Genomic DNA, 20,038 nt, shown 5'->3' with positions numbered 1-20,038 from the left:
AGAAGTACTTCAGGAAAAGTGTGCCAGCACAAAAATGCAGACTCAGATCAAGTTAGTTCTGGGGATAAATTCCCTGCCAGTGTATATCAGTGCACTTATTTGCAATCCCCCTGAGTCAAACTGCAGCTGTTGACACTTGTTTAGTAAGGTTACAATTTATCTCCCCAGGTGAGGACACAATAAACCTGACAGCACTGGTTATTATGGGTCATATGGGTCATTTTGGAAGGAAATGACAGCTTATTTTGTCATTCAGGTTGGAGAACTGAGGTTGTCCTCAGTGGGGTACCAACCCCAACTATTGCTGCCACGGATGACTGAAAAATACCAACTGAGCCAGGCAGAATAACAATAGCAGTTGTAATACATCCTATACACATTTAGTAGGATGTGTATTTGAATGTTTTCACTTATGCTGGGTGCCTCTGAGTTTTTGTACCAAGGTTTCATGTCCTCCACAAATCCTCAGATAAATATTCTAAGAAAAACATTTTCTCAAGCTAGTGCCCGGGGCCAAATTTATCTAAGGTCAACCTACTTATCCACAACAGTGGTCATTTTGTGCCTGAATGCTTACCCTCATATCAGTTGACCTCCATATGAGAGTAGCCATTTTGTGTCTGATAGCGACAAAGATTCAGTCCGTGTGGGCCAGAGAACAGTTGGTACTACATAATCATTACAACTATGAAATGGTATGGTGAGACAATAATTGCTGTTCTGACCAAAGTCTGTAACGGAGGTGTGTCTGTGTGCATATGTGCCCATATTTTACAAGCTGAGAAGGGTTCACCTGTCCCTGGACCATGCAGCACAGATTCAAATCCTGAATGATAGCCTGAGAAGCCGAGAACCTGATAATTGTCTACATTTTATACATATAAGTGTGACAAAATTATAATTACTTTATACAGACTAGAACCAACATTTAGGAATTAAATGTTAATTTGAAGAAACGGAAGAAAGATGACATATACTTGCTGTGACCTGCATAAATGAATCTTTCAGCTTCTATATACTTGCTGCTGAATTAAATATTTGCTGAATGAACTGTGCACAGGGTATAATTAAATTACTAACATCGGGATATGCAACACTGAGCTCTGACATGAAAACACACAGAAACAGGAGGGTTTGCAATATAAACCATGGTTCATGGATTGATTGATTATAACACACACCCATCCATCCTTTACATTACACAATGTGCAGGGAGCATCACAAATAAAACAAACCCGGAAAATAACCATACTATATGTCAATCATGTTCAGTGGGTAGAACGGTTGCCTATATATATATCGCTTCATAAATGTCTTCATATATATATAAAGACAAAAACGACAAGTAGCAGCTGAGAGACAAAAAAAGACACCAAGGAGGAAACATATTGGATAAAGAGGAGGTAGCATCTGGCAAAATAACAGGGGGTTTGGACCACACACAAAGTCCAAGCACAGATGAATGCTCATGTTGGCACCTGATTTTAAAATTTGTATATGAAGTTATATAGGTACAACAAAAATGGGGGCAAAGCAACCCTAAACATGCTGTGGACAGACACGCATGCATGCTAATATGCATATTTTTAAACCTGCCACATCACATTGGCATCTGTGAAACTGCCATTTCCACTAGGGTCACTCGACCCTTCAACCTCTACCTCCTGAGTCTAGTTGGCATTTTCACAATAAAAGGCAGAAAGCATGAAAAGAGAGTGAGAGGGATTTTGACTGTCAGCTAAAAACTCAGAGTTGGAGGGTGGACAAACAGTTCATGTCACTGCTGTGCGAGTTCTTTTTTTTTGTTATGCTGCAGTTAAGAAATTTTTAAAAATATCAATAAATGTCTGTTACAGCCAGTGGCTTGCCAGGCAAGCTAACAAAATGCTGATTAAGCTTACTGATGCCAGGTACATTTTGCAGCTGCAGTTAAAACTGGTATTTGTGGTTACATCTATGTGTTTGTATACTAGTAGTGTTTACATCAACCAGAGTTGACGACAGGAACTGTAAGACAGTTATTTTGCATTAGGAGGAATTGAAAATAAAGTCATGGCTAGAGAGACTGCTGATGTGATTTAGCTTTTCCTCATCAAAAAAACGTGTCAGCATGTCATGGTCCTGGCAGATGTTGCTTCTCTCTCCCTCTTGCACTTATTTTTTATCTTTTCCCTCTCTGTCTCTTTCACTTTTTATCTTTTTTTCAGTTGGCATTTGGGAGAGGCTCTGGCTCTGGTTCTCAGCATCACCAGTGGGTGGGGCTGCTCCTGCCTCATGGGTCCAGTGGGTACACCTGTTCCTCTCTACTCATTACTTCTCTGGATTTAAGGACCGGCTGGAACCTCCATTCTCCTCCAGATTGTTGACGCCTGTGTGGGAGTAATCAGGCTCAGTTACTATGATCTCATCACTCTTTTGCAGTTCCCTGGTTTTTCTCTCAGTCTATCTCCTAGTTATTCTTCTGGCTTGATTCCTGGCTGGACCCTGCAAACAAAGAAATCTTTTACTTACTTGCCTGTCCACTCTTCACCAATCTCACCCTCTGGAAATCCTTGCGTGTCTCCCCCATCAGCAGCTACATGAAAAGATTCAAGTAAGAACACAAATGTGCTCTCAAATTGTATAACAGCGGCAAATCACATTAGTTCTTTACTAACCTGTCCTCTCCACTCTGGCAGTCCTCTGGTGAAAAGCTGCACAGTCCCTGAAACGACACTCTTACAACAGTAATACTTGCCTGCCTCAAAGCTCTTGTGTTCGAGTTCCTTGCTGCAGATAATAAAATTTGCAAACCTGCCTTTGTCTCTGGGGTCTTTCAGCTGAATTGAATAACCCAACATGTGTCCTTTTGCTGCCTAGATACTTACACTTAAAGTATGTTTACCTGCAAATGTACACTGCTTCTCCACTGGCAGGGGTATTAATACAATATTTATATGTTCTCAATAAATAAACACTTGCTATATTCTATTTGATTAACTTTCATACAAAAAAGTTGTTTTTCACCCTCGAGTTGTGTGTGTGTGTGTGTGTAAACACTGCTAACCCTCTTTGACATGATTCTTACTCACACAAATAAAGAATCAGTGCATGTATATGACTTACTATTGACAGGATGCATTATTAAACAGTCTGGTGGTCAAAGACACAATTTCCTTATTTTGTCTGCTGTTATTTCCAAGCTTTATTGTTGGTGAATGTGGGGTGCAGCATGAATATTGACAGTGAGCAGCATTATTTTTTTTATCTGACCTTCATTAATATGGAATACTATACATAGCAGTAAGTGCAGCTGCATTTGGAAGTCAGAGATTATTAGGCATCGCTCTGTAATGCTGTAATGCTTGCTGTGCTCTTAATGCAGCTTTTTATTATATGTTTATTTATTTGTTCTGCAAAGCAAACAAATTAAAAAAATGTGTTCTGTTCTAATCATTGCAGACAAAAATACAGAGAAATTGGGAATGTGATCATGTGAAGTAAAAAAAAAAATTGCATGTGTAAACACATGACTTTCACACTTACATTGTTTGCGAAGTGTGAGAGAAAACATTTAAAGCATATGCTGTTGGTCCCATACTTAAAAATCCAATACAACATGTTGATTTTGGCCTTTATCATATCCTAGACCTGCACAGTCACAATACATACTTTATTTTGAAGAGAAATTGATTTTTATTTCTGTAAAATGTATTTCTGCAACATAAAGGTCACCTAAGAATGACTGGAGTAACATAGTGAAATGATAGACAAAGACAAAACAGTGAATTACTCATTCTTTAAGCTTATGAGCTGATCGATTTTGAAAATCTGGCAGAAATGAATGCTCTGTGTAAACCAGTGATATAATTCCTGCGACCTTTTGTTTTCTTTTTCCATTTTGAACCTGTACTGATAATTTATGAGAACATATACGCATAGACGAACAACTATTCCTGCTTTTGTCGTGTTTACTCTATTTGAGAAAAATCCCGTCTTTAATAACAAACTGCTCTTTCATATTGCTCAGGTAAGTCAATAACTTGAACTTATTAGAGAAAGTCAAATATACACAATATATATCTGGCAGATAACAAAATATATTATCAGTGTTGGAGGAAATTAATGATTACAGCCCTGATAAGGTAACTAGTATCCGTGATAGTGTGCACCTCTAAAATAACCTCAGCAGTCCTGTGTGTTGCAAAACATGTTTGTGCGCTTGTAGTTGAATACATTTGCATGCTAATACCTCTACAAAATGACGCGTGTGTGAGTGTGTGTCTGTAATGTGTTTGTGAATGTGTCATACCCTCTTCCACTCATTATAGTAGGACATACCCATGTGTGGCATTTACCTCTAACCTCTGCTCCACAGCAGGCACAATTACTGAAAGGCCAGACTTTTCAGCTTATGTCCATCATATTGACTCTCTCTGCTCTCTCAGTTCTTATATATATATATCCATTTTCTCCTTGTCAGACTTGGTAGTGTTGCTAATCTGAAATTAAAAGAAGAAAAAAAGAGTGGAGTTAATTTGACATGTAGTTAAAAAGGTGAAGATCAATCTTTCTAGGACTCTCGTTAATGAACCGCGGCAGTTTTATGTCATTTAATTTCTGTTTCTTATTTCTAATGCATCTTCCCTGCACTTCAAATCAAAGACCAAGCAAAGTCTCCAAATCCAGTGAACAAGATAAAAAGAGAAAGATAGAGCAAAAGAGCAAAGGATGGAAAAAAGAACATAAAGACAGAACGAAAAGGGAAACCTGATTAGGGGCAGTCACAGGCCACCCTCCTGTCCCTCTACCTGCCTTCTTCTCCGCGTCCCCCACCCCTCCTACTCCCTCCATCCCCTTTCCTTCTTCATCTGCAGGTAACAGAGCTCTTTTCCGGAGAGGATGGGATGAAGAGATTAAGAGAAAATTACACCGAGTCCTTCTCTTTGACAAGACAAGGGAAGTGGAGAGTTGAAACTTCTAACAACTTTTGAGAAGTCAGGGTCAGAGGTCAGAAAGAAAGGCTGAAGAAGAGAAGGACAGACGGATGCAGAGAGAGAGAAAGGGATAGAATAAGCCGTCTGGGATTTGAGGTCGTAGTAAATGAAGGAAGGAAGACAGAGAGGAGTGAATTAGAGAAGACAGAGAATCTCTACGTTGACCCTTATTGTGGCGGCAGAAATAAATTGTGATCTAAAGGTCATGAGACTGAGGACCAGCATTTCATAGACACAAGAAAGTCCGCCTTTCCATTATTATTACTATTTTACTAGGATACCACTGGTATTAGTACCACTGATACTACTACTATAATAATAATACCAATTTAATTAAAACAGGGTTAAAGAAGGATGTGTCAAATGTGTCAAATTCAGGATATGGCATTTTTGTCTCAGAATAATGAACTTTGTCAAATCCTTGTCAATCTATAAAAGACAAAAAACATTCTAACACACTATTAGATGTTCTTTGTTTGCATGTTCATTTTGTTACATTGTGATCAGGCACTTTTTTTCTCTGCCATCAGTTTTCTAATTTGTGACTCAATTAATAAACTCAGGAGAGTTTAATTTTATCATAATAATTAGTCAAAAGGATGTGAATTAAGGCCTCTGTTGATGAAGAAATTGGAGAAACGACTCTTTGTGATTACAGGTGGTGCGAAATATCAACACAACAATATATCATGCGAGCTTCCTTTTGCAACACATTATTGGTAAACTGGCACCAGTTATTGATAGAATATTTATCTAAACATGCAGGCACTTTAAATGGATTCCCCCACGAATATCATTTATCCAGAATCACTACCTCATGACTCATGGTGGCGTATATCAAATCAATTAGGATGGTGAAAGGAAGTTAACTAACTTGGAGTGAAGAAGAACAAATTCAGACATGGCACACAGCAGGGGGAAGCAAATCAGAGAACAGATTAAATGACTAAAATATTACTAAAATTGAATGAATATTTTATTTCTGCTTATTCTTCCATTATAGATATTGCATTTGCTTTGCAATTTACTGTGTATTCCTGACACACTGTGACAGTACAATTGCCCTCGTAATTGAAGGTAATATACTGTAATACAGCTGACACCGACATTCACCTATGGATTCAAACATGCAGTCAAGTGTCGAGGTTGCTGTTTTCTCTGCAAGAAAAACATGTTACAGGCATGCTAGGCCCTTACAGTCATAAAAATGTCTAACAGAATAAATTCATGATTATACTTAAAAGGTTAAAAATTATCTTTACTGCACTATCATAATGTTTTACAATGTAATTTGGACCTTTATTCAGAAATATCTTGTGAATGGATTCCACATGTGTTTAGATACTAATTTAGTAGTAGTAATTACTGATACCAGCCTTGCAAATGTGGGGACTGTAGTAGACCTTCTGTGCTAAGATTTTAGTATTCATAGTTTCTTGGCACAAATGTTCATATTTGAAAATTTGAATCATTTATACTGTCATGTAGAGAACATGGCATTATATCAGAATTAGTTTTATTGATTAATAATATGATGGGTTTGCCAATGCATTTAGCCATAAGGCTTTAATTGTAGTGTTTATGTGGTGAACTGAATGCTTCCTCAGACCCTTTCTTTTTCACACTGCCAAAAATAAAACTGTCAGCAAACAACCACACACATCACCACGTGCTTTTAGTATAAACAGCCGTATTGTCCTATTCTTTGTGTTCAGCATCTTCAGCATTACCATATGAATGTATTTGTATATAAAGTAGTAAGATAGTGAGTGCCAATTCACAGATTCATAACAAACGAACAAACAAAGCAAAACACTGTACTATGCAAAACCACTGAATGGCATCCTTAAGCAGAAGTGACGTGGCGCAAGCAAAAATAAGCTCTAAGTAAATGCATTCCAAATTTGTGAGATTGAAGTTTGGAAAGTCAAAAAGGCCCACACAAAGGTCTCACAAAGGCACACATCAAAATAGCTTTAAGCAAACGAGCTTTGCTGAGACTGAAACTAGGGAGGGTTGAAAGAAGTCCTTTCATGCATAACTCATCAAACCAGCACCGCTGTTCTCTTATCATTACCCAGCAACCTAATGTTATGTGATGTCATTCACAATGCAAAAAGAGCAAAGCGAAGACAGTGGGCTTACATTTATTAATATTTATGCATTTTAGGACCTTGAAAGATGCTGAGATATAGCTTGCCAAGACCTTAATCAAAACATGAAATATGCATACCAATATTTGTTAAAACTGCAGTGTCTCATTTGGAGCTGAAATATTTCAGAATGAATATATTATGTGTCTGTGCAAATTTATCTGGGACTTATGACTTGACAAATTACACCGAAGCACCATTTTTGAGTAATTTGTTGAAAAAAAATAGAAATTATTTTAAATTAAACATTACAGTGATTTTGGTGGAATGTGTTTCTATGTTGTGCATTAAAGCTACTTAATTATTTATAGGATATTTGCCATACTATTTTTTTGCCAACATGAACACAGCATAAATGCATTAGCGTTTGTGTTTCCTGTCCATGTGTGACCATTGTTTGTATAATATGTGTGTATTATCAGCACGTGCATGCAGAAGTTCCTGCTGTTTTGTAATTAAAGCTGAAGTAAAGTCTCATTTCACTTACTATGCAGTTCTGGGGGTTAATTGCAAAAGCTACACTGCCTCTGGCAAGCTCTCTTCCATTTCAGTACTTCCCTGTGCAAACTACAGAGAAGACTGTCCATAGTAAATGAGAGGATGTGAAGATGCAGATAATAACAACACCATTATCCTCATGATACAATGAACAAGTGGAGGGAGGATAACTAGTTAGTCATACAAATATCAGAGGGGTTGAAAGAAAGGCTAATAGTTTTTTTAAGAAGATGGTTAAAGAAACTTTGTGTGCATGATTTCAAGTATTTATGCAGCTGTGTGCACAGAGTTGAATTTGTCCTTGTCGGTGTTTAAATCCTTATCAGTCAGCAATACAGTGAGGGAGGTGAGTCATATAGCACATAATGTCAGTGAGTTCAGCAAAAAACGTAACAAAACAAGTAAAATACTGTCTCCAAAAAGCCTTGATTTCAACATTGTGAAGTCAGTGTAGGATTCAAGGGCCTAATGCCAGAAAGGGGGGAGGGGGGGGATTATAGCACCTACCAAACTAAGTTGAAAACCTGTGTGCAAGAGTACCTCAGGTGTACCTAGAGGAACCCATACTGTCTCCAAAGTGTGATATGAGATATTTATTGTTACTGCAATGTCTTTTTAATAAACAAAAACAAAAAATCTTTATTACTCAAAGTTACATTTTTTTTAATGCCCCAAACCTTTTCTGTACATTAGGAAATATCTCCATTTGTTTGTATGGGTATTTAGAGTTTTGTATTTTGTCATTTTTTTTAATTTTATTTTGGACTTTTTTGCACATTGTTAATTTAGTTTATTTTCAGTTGGTTTCCAGAGTGGAGTTTCGTGTTTCAATTTAGATTTTCTCTTTTTTAGTTTGAAAATGTTTAGCTTTAGTGTAGTGTTTTGCAGTTTCAGTGCTATTGTCAGGGTTCCTGGGTCGGTGACCCAGTGCTTTCCGTTTTGTTCATGTTCAGTTTATTTTGCCACTTCCTGTTTGTTCCTGTGTCACCTCGTCTCGTGCCGTTAGCCAGATTATGTTCAGCTGTGTACTCACCGGTCTCTCATTATCATCCTCATCAGTCTGTGCATTTAAGTCTTCTGTTTCTACTCGTTCTCTGTCGTGTCATTGATGTTGATGTTATGTTGTTGTTTCCGCCTGTGTTCAGTCAGCCATTCAGTCCGTCCTTCATTCATTCATTCAGTCAGTCAGTCGTCCAGTCGTCCAGCCAGCCAGCCATTTCCTACCTCTGTTCTGTGTGTTCACCCCATCGACAATAAATCACCCGGCTTCACCTACCTGCGAGTCCTGCGTTTGGGTTCCTTCTTCCTCGCCTCCACTCCGCGATCCCTGACAGCTATTTGTATGTAATGTAGTTATTTATGAAGTTCTGTAATTGTTTCTGACAGAAAAACCATGGACACCAAGCACCAGACAGAAAAATAATGTGTGCACTCAAAAAGCATGAATTCATTATACACATAAACTGGTATTTATACCAGAAGAGCGTGCAATATGAGAATGCTCATACTCGGGTAGACTAATTATCCTTAGTTCTAAGTATACATATAGGTTTTTTTTTTTAAATCAGAAGAAACAATGCATTGTGCAGCTCAGCAGCACCAAAATGCACCAAAGACCATGCAAGACAATTAGCATGGATAACTGAGAAGTATTTAACAAAAACCCTCTGCAACACAAAGCCAAGTCAAGAAAACTCTCAAGAAGGAAGGCATATCATTACCAAAATGACAGACAAAACATTATCTGTCAAAAATGGAGACAATGTTGTGGCATGAATGGCATATGACTGCCTGAGGAACTGAATCATCAGTGTTTACTCATGACGTGGCTCCAGATATATATCTGATGTACACAGGGCTATACTCTCTGTTCAGATTCAGGCAAATGCTGCATAACTGGTTTGCACAATTGGGTTAATGACCCAAAGCATACAGCAAAAGCAACCCAAGAGTTTCTCAAGATAAAGAAATGTGATATTCAGGCAATCGTTGACTGCAAAGGATTTTCATCCATGTGTTAAAAACCATACTTAACCATACAATAAAATTATATTATTAGTTTTATTAATTTCGAACCTGCTGCTTTAACTCCTAAACAGCAAAATCAAATGTTTTTTGTTAAACCCCTTGAATTAAAGCTGAAAATCTGCACTCAATCATACAATAAACGTTTAATGTGAATGCCACTACGGTGGTGTAGCGAGTTAAAATCACGCACTGTATACACTGTCTTAGTTGGGAATCTGCACATTTTGCATTTGGGCCCTGGAAAAGCCAACATGAGCATGCTGGGTGGTGTGAGCGACATTGCATGTCTGTACACGCTTGGTGCCTGTAGGCAGCTAAAGTTGTGGAACTGACAGACAGTCTCTAACCTTCTCGCCATGCAACCCTGTGATTGACGTCTCCATGGTGAGAAAGTGGGCGGCAGGAGGACCAGATATTACTGCGGAGGTCAGGGTTGAGCTGAGTGAGCAATCACTTCAATCCATGTGTGTGTGCGTATTTCTGTGAGGCGATTTTTGTGCAGCTGTATCTACCTTCCCATAGCAATTTCCCCCCAGTGATGATATCAATTTAGCCGACAGATAGCATTTGCCATTGAACTGTAGAATTATCATCTGATGCCACTCGATACCTACATTTTTCCCCACAGTGTATCAGAAAATAAACAGAATGGCAAACGGGCAAATGGACAGAGGAGTGATGGACATAGGTTTGAGCGCTGCTGAGCGTAGTCAGTACCAGAGAAAATCTGACTGAATATTGAGAAGACTGGGATGCTATTGTCTCTCTTTCACTCACTATTGCCTTTTTTGTTGCTGCCATCATATGTGGTCCATCCTACATGAAGGAACTCTTATGTATCTCCTTAATTCCCATTTGCCTCTTTCTCAGCTCATAATAGCCTCTATCCTACTACGGTAGCTGTGAAAACACAGCTGTGGCCCTGTGGACCCCCAGAATACCTTTAATGGTGAAAAGAATACATCTATTCAAAAATTAAATTGTAGAATCGAGGAGAAAAAGGGAGAGGCACCTATGCCAGTGTTTGAATCTGACTAATGCTTTTGACTTTGTTCTAATAATACAGCAATTCCACTGTGTATGCCAACATGCTGATGCCCATTTTGGTTATTATATTTCTTATACTGTTTGTTCATCTGTGGTTTTCTGAATGTGAGCAAGTATCAGATGATCGAAATGAAATTTGATGGAACATATCAAAGTCAGGTCTCTGAGATTAAATGCAGCAGACACAAACATCTGTACAGACCATTTCACTGCATTCACAATGCCACAAATATTGTTTTGACTTTAATTAAAAATGAAAATGGCGTTGAGGGAAAAAACAAAGTAAACGGAGTAAAGTCTCAGTGGAAAACAAGTTTAACATTCAGTGCTAGTGTATTTTCCCCCCGTGCTTTTAACTGTGTCTTCTAATTAGACCTTTATATGAGCCCACCTTGCTCTTCTCTCATGGACTCTGGTTAGCACAAGGTAAATGTGTCATTTGTGTGTGTTCGTGTATATATGCATGTGTGTGTCTGTATTAGAGAATAGATGGAGGCGTGTATATTGTCTAGTGGGTTGAGAAAAGCTCTTCGCTGTCAGCTCATTTGTCTTTATCATACACGATCAGAATTTCCCTCAAGGAGACAGCCATTACCGTCTAGGTTCTCAGCCTAACAAAGGCATGCAGATATACACGTGCAATTTCAGCCGGGTCCGGCTGCAACCTTCAGTTTAGATTCATGACACGGGTAACCACAACATTCACAATGACAACTTTTCAAACACACTTTAAGATTCAAAGGAATTCAAACAGACAGGAAAAACATGCACAATTATACCATCACTCATAAAAAAATTACCTTTTACATACACAAATGTGTACAGTCTAAAGGCGCAGCCACCCAAGAATGAAATATTTCCTGCGGGAGACAGACAGCAAGTGTGATAAAGCTGATTCATAATTTATTAGGACTAATAGCCACCTGCCACTAGCTGTTATCTGCCACAAATTATGAGCTCCGAAAACCCTATGTTTTGACTGTACATGTGGAGTGACAGGCTGAAACAAAATGAGGTGAAAATGAGCCTCAGACTGTAAGATAGTAATAACTGGGTCTATTCTCTGGAAGTGAATGCTTCGAGACATCGGTCGCAGATTCTTCACGCTCTTTTTTTGAGTTTTAGTTTCATGTGCCAACATGTGCTACACTTCTGCTTACCTGATGCCATTTCAAAGTACAGTATTTCTGTAGAGTATATTATTGAATGTGTTAATGGATAATGAGATGATGAGATGATGAGATGCGATGTGATAGCCTTTATTTGTCAGTTGCAGGTCTTTTGCCCCCAACCGAGATGACAGACCTTGTTCGAACGTACATACAATACACAAACATCACATTGGGGAGACAGGTCAGGCTAGGTAGCGAGGAAAAAAAAAATCGAAATGTGTAACACAGAAGAATAATACAGGAATGCACAGATATCAACACACCATAGCACAATAAACACAGACAGCAACGTGGGAAAGATAATTTCACTCCTAGAAATTGACAGTAAAAAAGGAGGCAAGAGAGGAAGATGAATATGTTAGAGACTGTTTTGAATAATAACTGATTTGAGGGTATTTTTAACGATGTTTTGAAGCTACCTGGTTACGTTGTTACCTGTCTCATAATTCATTAAATTAAATGGGATTTTGGATGTTGCCAAATCACCCATAACATGATAATATGATAGCCCAACTAATAATGCACTGCACTGCATTAGGAGTTGGTATTAAAAACAACAAAAAAGGAAAGTGCTATTCAAGTCCTTCTGGACTTAGAGTTTTAGTAATTCTACTTTAGCTGCAATAGCAAAACATATAGTATTTTTTTCCATTAGGGTTTTTTGTTTGCCCTCCAATAACAAAAGTACTATTTTGTGTGTACAGAAGTAATGCCTGTTTTTTATTTAAACGTAAAGGTACATCTACTAGTGATGGTGTCGTTATCAATAAATAGGAGATATAGACCTTTACTAAGTAGACTGAAAATCAGAATTGTTTTTGTATTGTGCTTTTGTAACTATTTCATTCAGTGTATTACAAACAGTGTTGGGGAGTAACGGAATACATGTACCGCCGTTACGTATTTAAAATACAAAATATGAGTAACTGTATTCCGTTACAGTTACCGTTTAAAATGGTGGTATTTAGAATACAGTTACTTTGTTGAAATAAATGGATTACACAGCGGTACTTCCCTGTTGTTTGGACTGTTTGGGTTTTGTTTGACAGCTACGTTCTGTTGTTCCAGGTGGCAGCGTTACGGTTGCCATGGTTACACGGTGACGCTCTCTCTCTGCGTGTTTCCTGGGTGAGAGAGGCCTTTTTGTTGTTGTTGTGCTAAGCTAATAGGCAGAATGCTACCGGTATAGCTCTAAAGAATGTAGCATCATAGGCAGTGTAGTCGGGTGCTGCAGGGAGAATGGACTGCCATACACGTTATGTGTCTGGGAGGGAGAAAAAGGAAAAGTACGAGCTGTCATCGAGCAAAAACGGGAGCTGGAAGCATGTAAATATAATCATAACCACTGCAGCCAAGAAGAGTGCCCGATGAGCCCAGTTGTAAGTAAGCTATTAAGACTCGACTATACACCGTGTTCGTGTTTTCCTCCAGAAACAATTCTGTTGGAGCAGCCTTTCATCGCCAATCTCTGTCTCTCGCTTGCAAAGTTGACCCAGACAACAAAGTAAAGCCAGTTTTCGGCTACGAGCCTGACACAGAACCCACCGTATTAGCCAGAGGTCCCTTTACTACGGTTCGGAGCCGCGGACCTTCAGTAACAGTAATAAATCACAGCAATAGTACATTCATGTAGTTGTAAACAGCATGATAATATATTAAGTAATCCAAAGTATTCAGAATACGTTACTCTCATTGAGTAACGTAACGGAATACGTTACAGAATACATTTTGGGGCATGTATTCTGTATTCTGTAATGGAATATGTTTTAAAAGTAACCTTCCCAACACTGATTACAAAATATTTTGCATTGCTCTATAACAGTGCCAGATGTAGTGTAAGAAGCAGTGACACTGTGCATAAAAGATCAAAACTGACTGACAAAATTAAAAAAATATCTTTTCATACCATTAATTCTTTTTTCTTGTCTAAACATCCCACCTACATTACCCACAATCCTACGTGAGTCAGAGATTTTGGGCGTTTCTGCTTGTAGCGGCTAATGTTGCCTAAAGCTGTTGGCCTCAAGCAGAGATGAGGAGTAGGCTAGAGTGTGCTTGTAAGCTCACCTCTTTCTCACTCCACATCCAAATGTCTCATTCATTTTTCAACTTGTATTCTTCAGTCTCAACCAACCGTGACTCCCTAGGGGCCGGCAATTTGTTGGAATTTGTGCAGCTTACTCTAGAAATCCAAATGGTTTCATACAGTTTTTTTTCTCTTTTAACATAAGCACTAGTACACATTAACAGACTTTTTAAAAAAAAAAAAAAGTCTTCAAAATTTTGCTCAATTACTTTTACTCTTTAATTCCCCATAAATGGATTAAGCTTTAAGATAAACTGAAAGGTGAGCAACATCTGAAAACCTTGATTAAGTGACATTTTTATCATTTTGATGCCTTCCATTTTGGGATGTATTAAAGCCAGCCTGGGTTTACTTTATCATTTCTTAAGCGCTTTACCCATTAAACCTTTGACTCTTTCCAACTACAGTACATCCACCTCTTTAACGACCCATGTCTTAATTTATTCCAGGCCTTATATGTATCTGGACAATCTGAATTAGTGATATGCTCTATAGCTCAGAAAAGGAAATACAGTAACCTGAACTTTCAAGCTCTTAATCAAAAGTTCATGAAAGTCCATCAAGTCTGTTCCAACACACCTACATAATGCGGATAATTTGACATTGCCCATAACGTCATTGTGATATGAGAGGAACACACTCCTTTTTCTGTTTTTTCTTCTATTGGAGCAGAAAATTGTTTCATGATTTACAGCTTATTAACTGAAATGATTGCTATAAAACTTAATGAGAGGAGTAAACCAGTGAAATGTGTAAAATGTCGGATCCTGGTGGTTAAAAGAATAAAACTTGTGGGTTTAATGGGAAGCAGACACAGAGTACACGGTAACTTGGATCATAATACATTTTATATCGGAATTCACTGAATTTTTTTCATGAGGTCCAATACAGGCCAAAAAAGCAATCTCTCTGAACAGCTGTTCACACAGTTGCAAAGAGTCATACATTAACTTTCCTTTAATATAAGAAGACCTGCAGACTGCAGGAGTTTAGCAAGACCAAGGAAGTCCCCTAAGCTGGTACTGAATAGACTCTGTACTAAATATGCATTTTCACTGCTGGACATCAGTCCCCAGATCCAAACTGGCAAAGTCAATTGGAAAAAGTAATTTAATTTTGTTACGGGTTATCAAGATTATCCCAAGGGAGAGTAATTATATGGAGACCTGCAACAAACTTTTTCCAAAATAATTTCTGAGTCTTCTTCAATTTATTTTCTCTGTCAAGATAGTTCAACATCTCAATTTGACCAGAGGAGCCTCCATGTGCCTGTTTGAGTGTGTTTTTAAAATGTGTCACCTCAATTTGTCCCTTTGCTAAGTACTTCAAAAACGCCCCCGTGTTCAGTTTCGTCCATGTGTGTGTGGACAATCTTGGATTTAATAAATAATTAAAGAGGTAATTACAAAATGTAATGTGATGACTTTGAACATCCCTGATTTATAATTTACCACCATTTCATAATCCTCTTTCCTACATATCTTATCCCTGTTGGGAGCTGGATAGGTATTAAAAATGTATTGCTATAGAGATACAGACTGAACCAGTAATAATGACGCCTGCATCCTTATACGGCTTACATAAATACACCACACCTCCATGTTTTTTACCTTTAGATATACACTCAAAGACCATATGTTGGCAGATTTAACAGAAACTGTAGTGTATACACAAAAATGGCCCACAAAAAACAGATTTACAGACACTATTAGTTTTCTCTTTTAGTCTCTTGGTACCAGTGCCAACAACAATTTGTCAGCTGTCAGTATTTGGCTAAATTCTAGCCTAATTCACTGGGGAACTTTGCCAATCCACTACTAGTACTCTGGCATCAGAACTTAGCTGATCACAGAATATAGGTGGAGGTACAAGAGGCAGAAGGCAGAGACACAGAAGTATGAAAGCAACTGAGTCTGCATAATTGTGTTTGCATTTGACGTTACGTGGATGCTTAGTGTCCTTTTTATTGTATGTGCATGTGCCAGGTTGTGTAGCATTTGTGTTTGTATGAATGTATATCTCTCTTTTTCATTGGAATAAGTTGTGTATGGAGATGAATATGTGATTGATGCATAATAATGCAATCAAAGGCTGTCAATCTTTCCACTGTTAGGTGACTGCTCTGTCATACTGGTTGTTAATTCTGACTCTGTGACAGGCTTTATAGTCTATTTGCCTTTGTTTTGACTGCATACTAATCATGTTTGGAATGTGAATGGGAAGTTTAGGTCACCCTGTCTCATTGTCAAGAACAATACAACAAGCCTGCACTCCCTCAGACTTGAGAGGGGAATTTGTAAGCAAATGCTGGGACACTAAAAAGCATCCATATGAAGAGACACAAGCAGACATGCCAACACGCATGCACACACACTAATTGAAGCTTGTACATTGGACACCTGTTCATTATTTCTCTCAGTAGGGAACTTAGTTTCCTGCCACTCTCCATGTTGTTACACCCACATTCGTACTGTGCATCATGGCTGTGTAGATGTATTTAAATTTGTTGCTATACGTGTGTTATTTGCATACCTTTTCTGTCAGTAAGCAAGAATATTTTGGATTGCACTGTTGTTTGCAAATCGTGAAATATGCTCTGTTGTTGAAGAAGCAGCAAGATAACACGCCACTTGCTAGATAGCGGTCCTTGGAGTTGGGTAAATTGTGGAAATCCAGTTTAGGACTATATAAAGTCTGGAGAAGTGAGGTTAGCAAAGGACTTTTGTGCAGCCTAATAGCCAACGGCAGCAAAACCAAGAAACACACACAAATAGTGCTGTGGAAAATGGGACCAGCTGCTTTGGACTGAAAATTCAAAATCTGGAGTTATTTAGATCTTAGTTAGTTAGATCCTCAGTGAATTTTTCTCAATTAAGTTTATTTTTTTTAATCTAATCTAAACAAGATAAAGGCTGTATTTCTGACAAAGTTAAAGCCCCTGCTCAAAAACCTAGAACCTGGTTACATAAGGAAGTGAAACTGTGCAAGGTCAATGTTACATAGTAGAAATATAGAGGCAAACAGTAGCTTTGACCAGGAAGATGATTGAAAAATTGGTATGCATATGACACACAGCTTTACAATTATGAGTGAAAGAGAAGAAACAGCACCAGCTATCAATGCTGCACAGTCCTTGCTCCGAGATCCCATCCAGAACTCCATCATATCTCCAACATAATCCTTCTTTCTAAAATGAGCACCACACATGTTTTGTTTGTGGCAGATGCACCAGTGTCCCATCACCTCACATGCACAAAATTCCCCCGGGCACGTTAAAAAAAAGAAAATCTTCTTCTTCCTGTCATGAAAAGCTGTAGACTTAATGCTCTGTAAGGCTCAAGTTTGTGCTACTGGGACACACAGTAATTCATTATGATGAATTATTACTCACAATTACTTACAGATACTTGAAAAAAAAAAGAAGAGAAAACAGGACTCAAACTCACTACCATCTTCTACTGGACAGAGACAGAGAGCATAGAGTCCTCTCAGTTACTTAACACAGTATGATGTGTACTGTGTTTTTAAGAGAGCCGCAATTCAATTTGTCATCTGAATTTTAGCCTTTTTCTCTTAAACATAAATCATCCATTAGCTTTTTAAACATTCATTTCCAAGAAATATTATATATGAATTAAAAAAACAACAGAATAAAATCCAGGTTGCCCTTTATGGAAGGTAATGTATTAGCTGAAGGACGTAACAACAGTAATGCAACACAAATAAGTGGTCTGTGGACAATAATGAAACATGGTGAAGACGATCAGTTGGCATATAATGGTGTGGAACCCGGTGGCTACCTACAGAGCTATGGTTAGGTTAACATAAAGACTTTAGCAGAGTGAAGATGGAGGATAAGGATAAACTTTTTTCCTCTTAATAAGAGGAAAGTCAACACGAGAGTCCCTGATGGGCAGAAACAAATGTAGTCTTATGGCAGGGAAAGGACACTGAAAATGGACTTAATCAATCAAGAGAAATCTGAGATGATTCATCCAAAACACAACGTTAGTCATTAATAATAATATTAATATGCTGCTTTGTGGTTTGGATGACTCAATTTGAAAAATTCCAGATCCCAAGCTTCATGTTACCATTGAGATCTTAGTTAGCCTCGGAGTGATTCTTTTCTAAAACTTTCAAATATTTGGTTTCTGGCAAACCATGAACCCACAGGCTGTAGCTAACTGTAAGAATTTAAGAACCAAGCTCAAAGGTGTGCTGCAGAGGAATAGTGGTAATAAAAAGATAGAGAATACAATAATGACCACTGATCATTTTTAGGGGGTTGTTTATATGAAAGAAAACAAGATACACAGCAATGCGACACTTTAAAAAGACAACAGGATTAATGCACACTATAGGAGCTTAACATGCCATCGTTTGACAAGCAGATGATGTCCAGTCATTCCCCCAAAATGTCACCGACCCAAAACATATAACTAGGGACTCCAAGAACTATCTTCAGAGAGAATGAGAATTACTAGTCTAGAAAGACTTCACCTTCCCTAAATTGATCTGGATTTACATTAAGACTGGGACAAATTCAGTCCTGTAGAAAAAAAGAAAAAGAGGCAACTTCTCTTAGATTTCTGAAAAACCTAACTGCTAATGACTTACTACAAGTGTACCTTAGAGGATATGTGCTGTTAGTAAGACTTAGTTGTATTGATTTTGAATGCATAGTCTCCTTTAGACACCCATATTGTAACTACATGTAACTAATTTACATTTCACCAATTTCTGCTTTACTGGACCCTGAATCTCTTCCAGTACTGCTGTTTTTTTATTTTTATTTTTTTATCATTGCCTGTTATCGCAAATACTTGATTGCAGTTTTTGCTGCTAAGGGTGGCCCAACCAGTCAGTTGGTCCAGGGGGCAATTGCTTTTTCACACAGGGGCATGTAGGGTTGGATTTTTCCCCCGAAATAAGAAAAACACCTTCATTTAGAAACTGCATTTTTTTGTGTTTACTTGCGTTATTTTTGTCTAATATTTAATTTAGTTTGCTGATCTGAAACATTTATGTGTGACAAACATACAAAAGAAATTAGGAGGTGGGCACCACTATATACGGTTATGTAGATCTTCATTAACTTAATTGCTGACCATAACTGAAATCATACCCATTAAAATAGTATACATTTATTTTTTTAACTTACTGCATTGTGTGCTTTCAGAAATGACAGGAAATCTGTTGAAAGCACCGTCAAAAAAAATGTTATGCCAAAATGCTGAGTTTAATTAACTTAGTAACATGCATCTTTTCCATGTTATTTTTTTTTTACATGAGATTGATGTAACATGCTAAAGTTAATGGAATCTGGTCAAAATGACATTTACTTGATTGATGTTCATTCACTTTATAGCGGGCACATTTTCCTTAGTGATTAATTTGAATAAATAAACATTTGATTTGTTTATATTTCAGTTGCGTTTAACTTGATATAATTGCTTCATTTTTATTGAGGGAGAAGAATCTTTTTGAGTACAGTAGTTTATTTCCCTGTGACAGTCACATCCCCCCCAGCAGAAGTTAAAAATCTAAAATCAATGATGCAATTGCCTATTGGTTTAATAGGGTAAACAGAGCTGACCTATTTCTTATGACCTCATACTCTGTTCTGGGTTTAATCTGTGGTGTAATTTAGCTTGGTGCTGATATGAAAATGGGAAAAATATATATATATTTCTATTAAGCCTGAATAATGAGAGTTACAGAATTGGAAATTGCTGTCTAGCCTTCTTAGCCAGAACTCTTCTTCTTCTTAGTCTTGTAGAATTAACTGAACACTTAGCATTATTATGGAGGGCACATGTATGTTAGTGCATTAACTTCTCAGGGTAATAAAATATGGAACAGGAACACTACACATTTTGTCTCCTGCCCAAGAATGGTAGTGTCTGTTGTTCCAATAAATGTTCATTATTATATACCAAATATAAGGATTTGTGTAGCAGTTAGACAATGCAGAAAGCAAAGATACAATTATATGGGGAGAAAAAAAATCAGCAACAGAAAAAGAAGCCATGAAAAGGGAGACTTGGAGAGACGGACAAAGAGACAAGTGTTAAA

Source organism: Neolamprologus brichardi, chromosome 14 (genome assembly GCF_056152115.1).
Source record: "Neolamprologus brichardi isolate AB-2024 chromosome 14, ASM5615211v1, whole genome shotgun sequence".
Lineage (NCBI taxonomy): Eukaryota > Metazoa > Chordata > Actinopteri > Cichliformes > Cichlidae > Neolamprologus > Neolamprologus brichardi.
The sequence above is the reverse complement of the archived record's forward strand: the minus strand, read 5'-3'. Positions refer to the sequence as shown.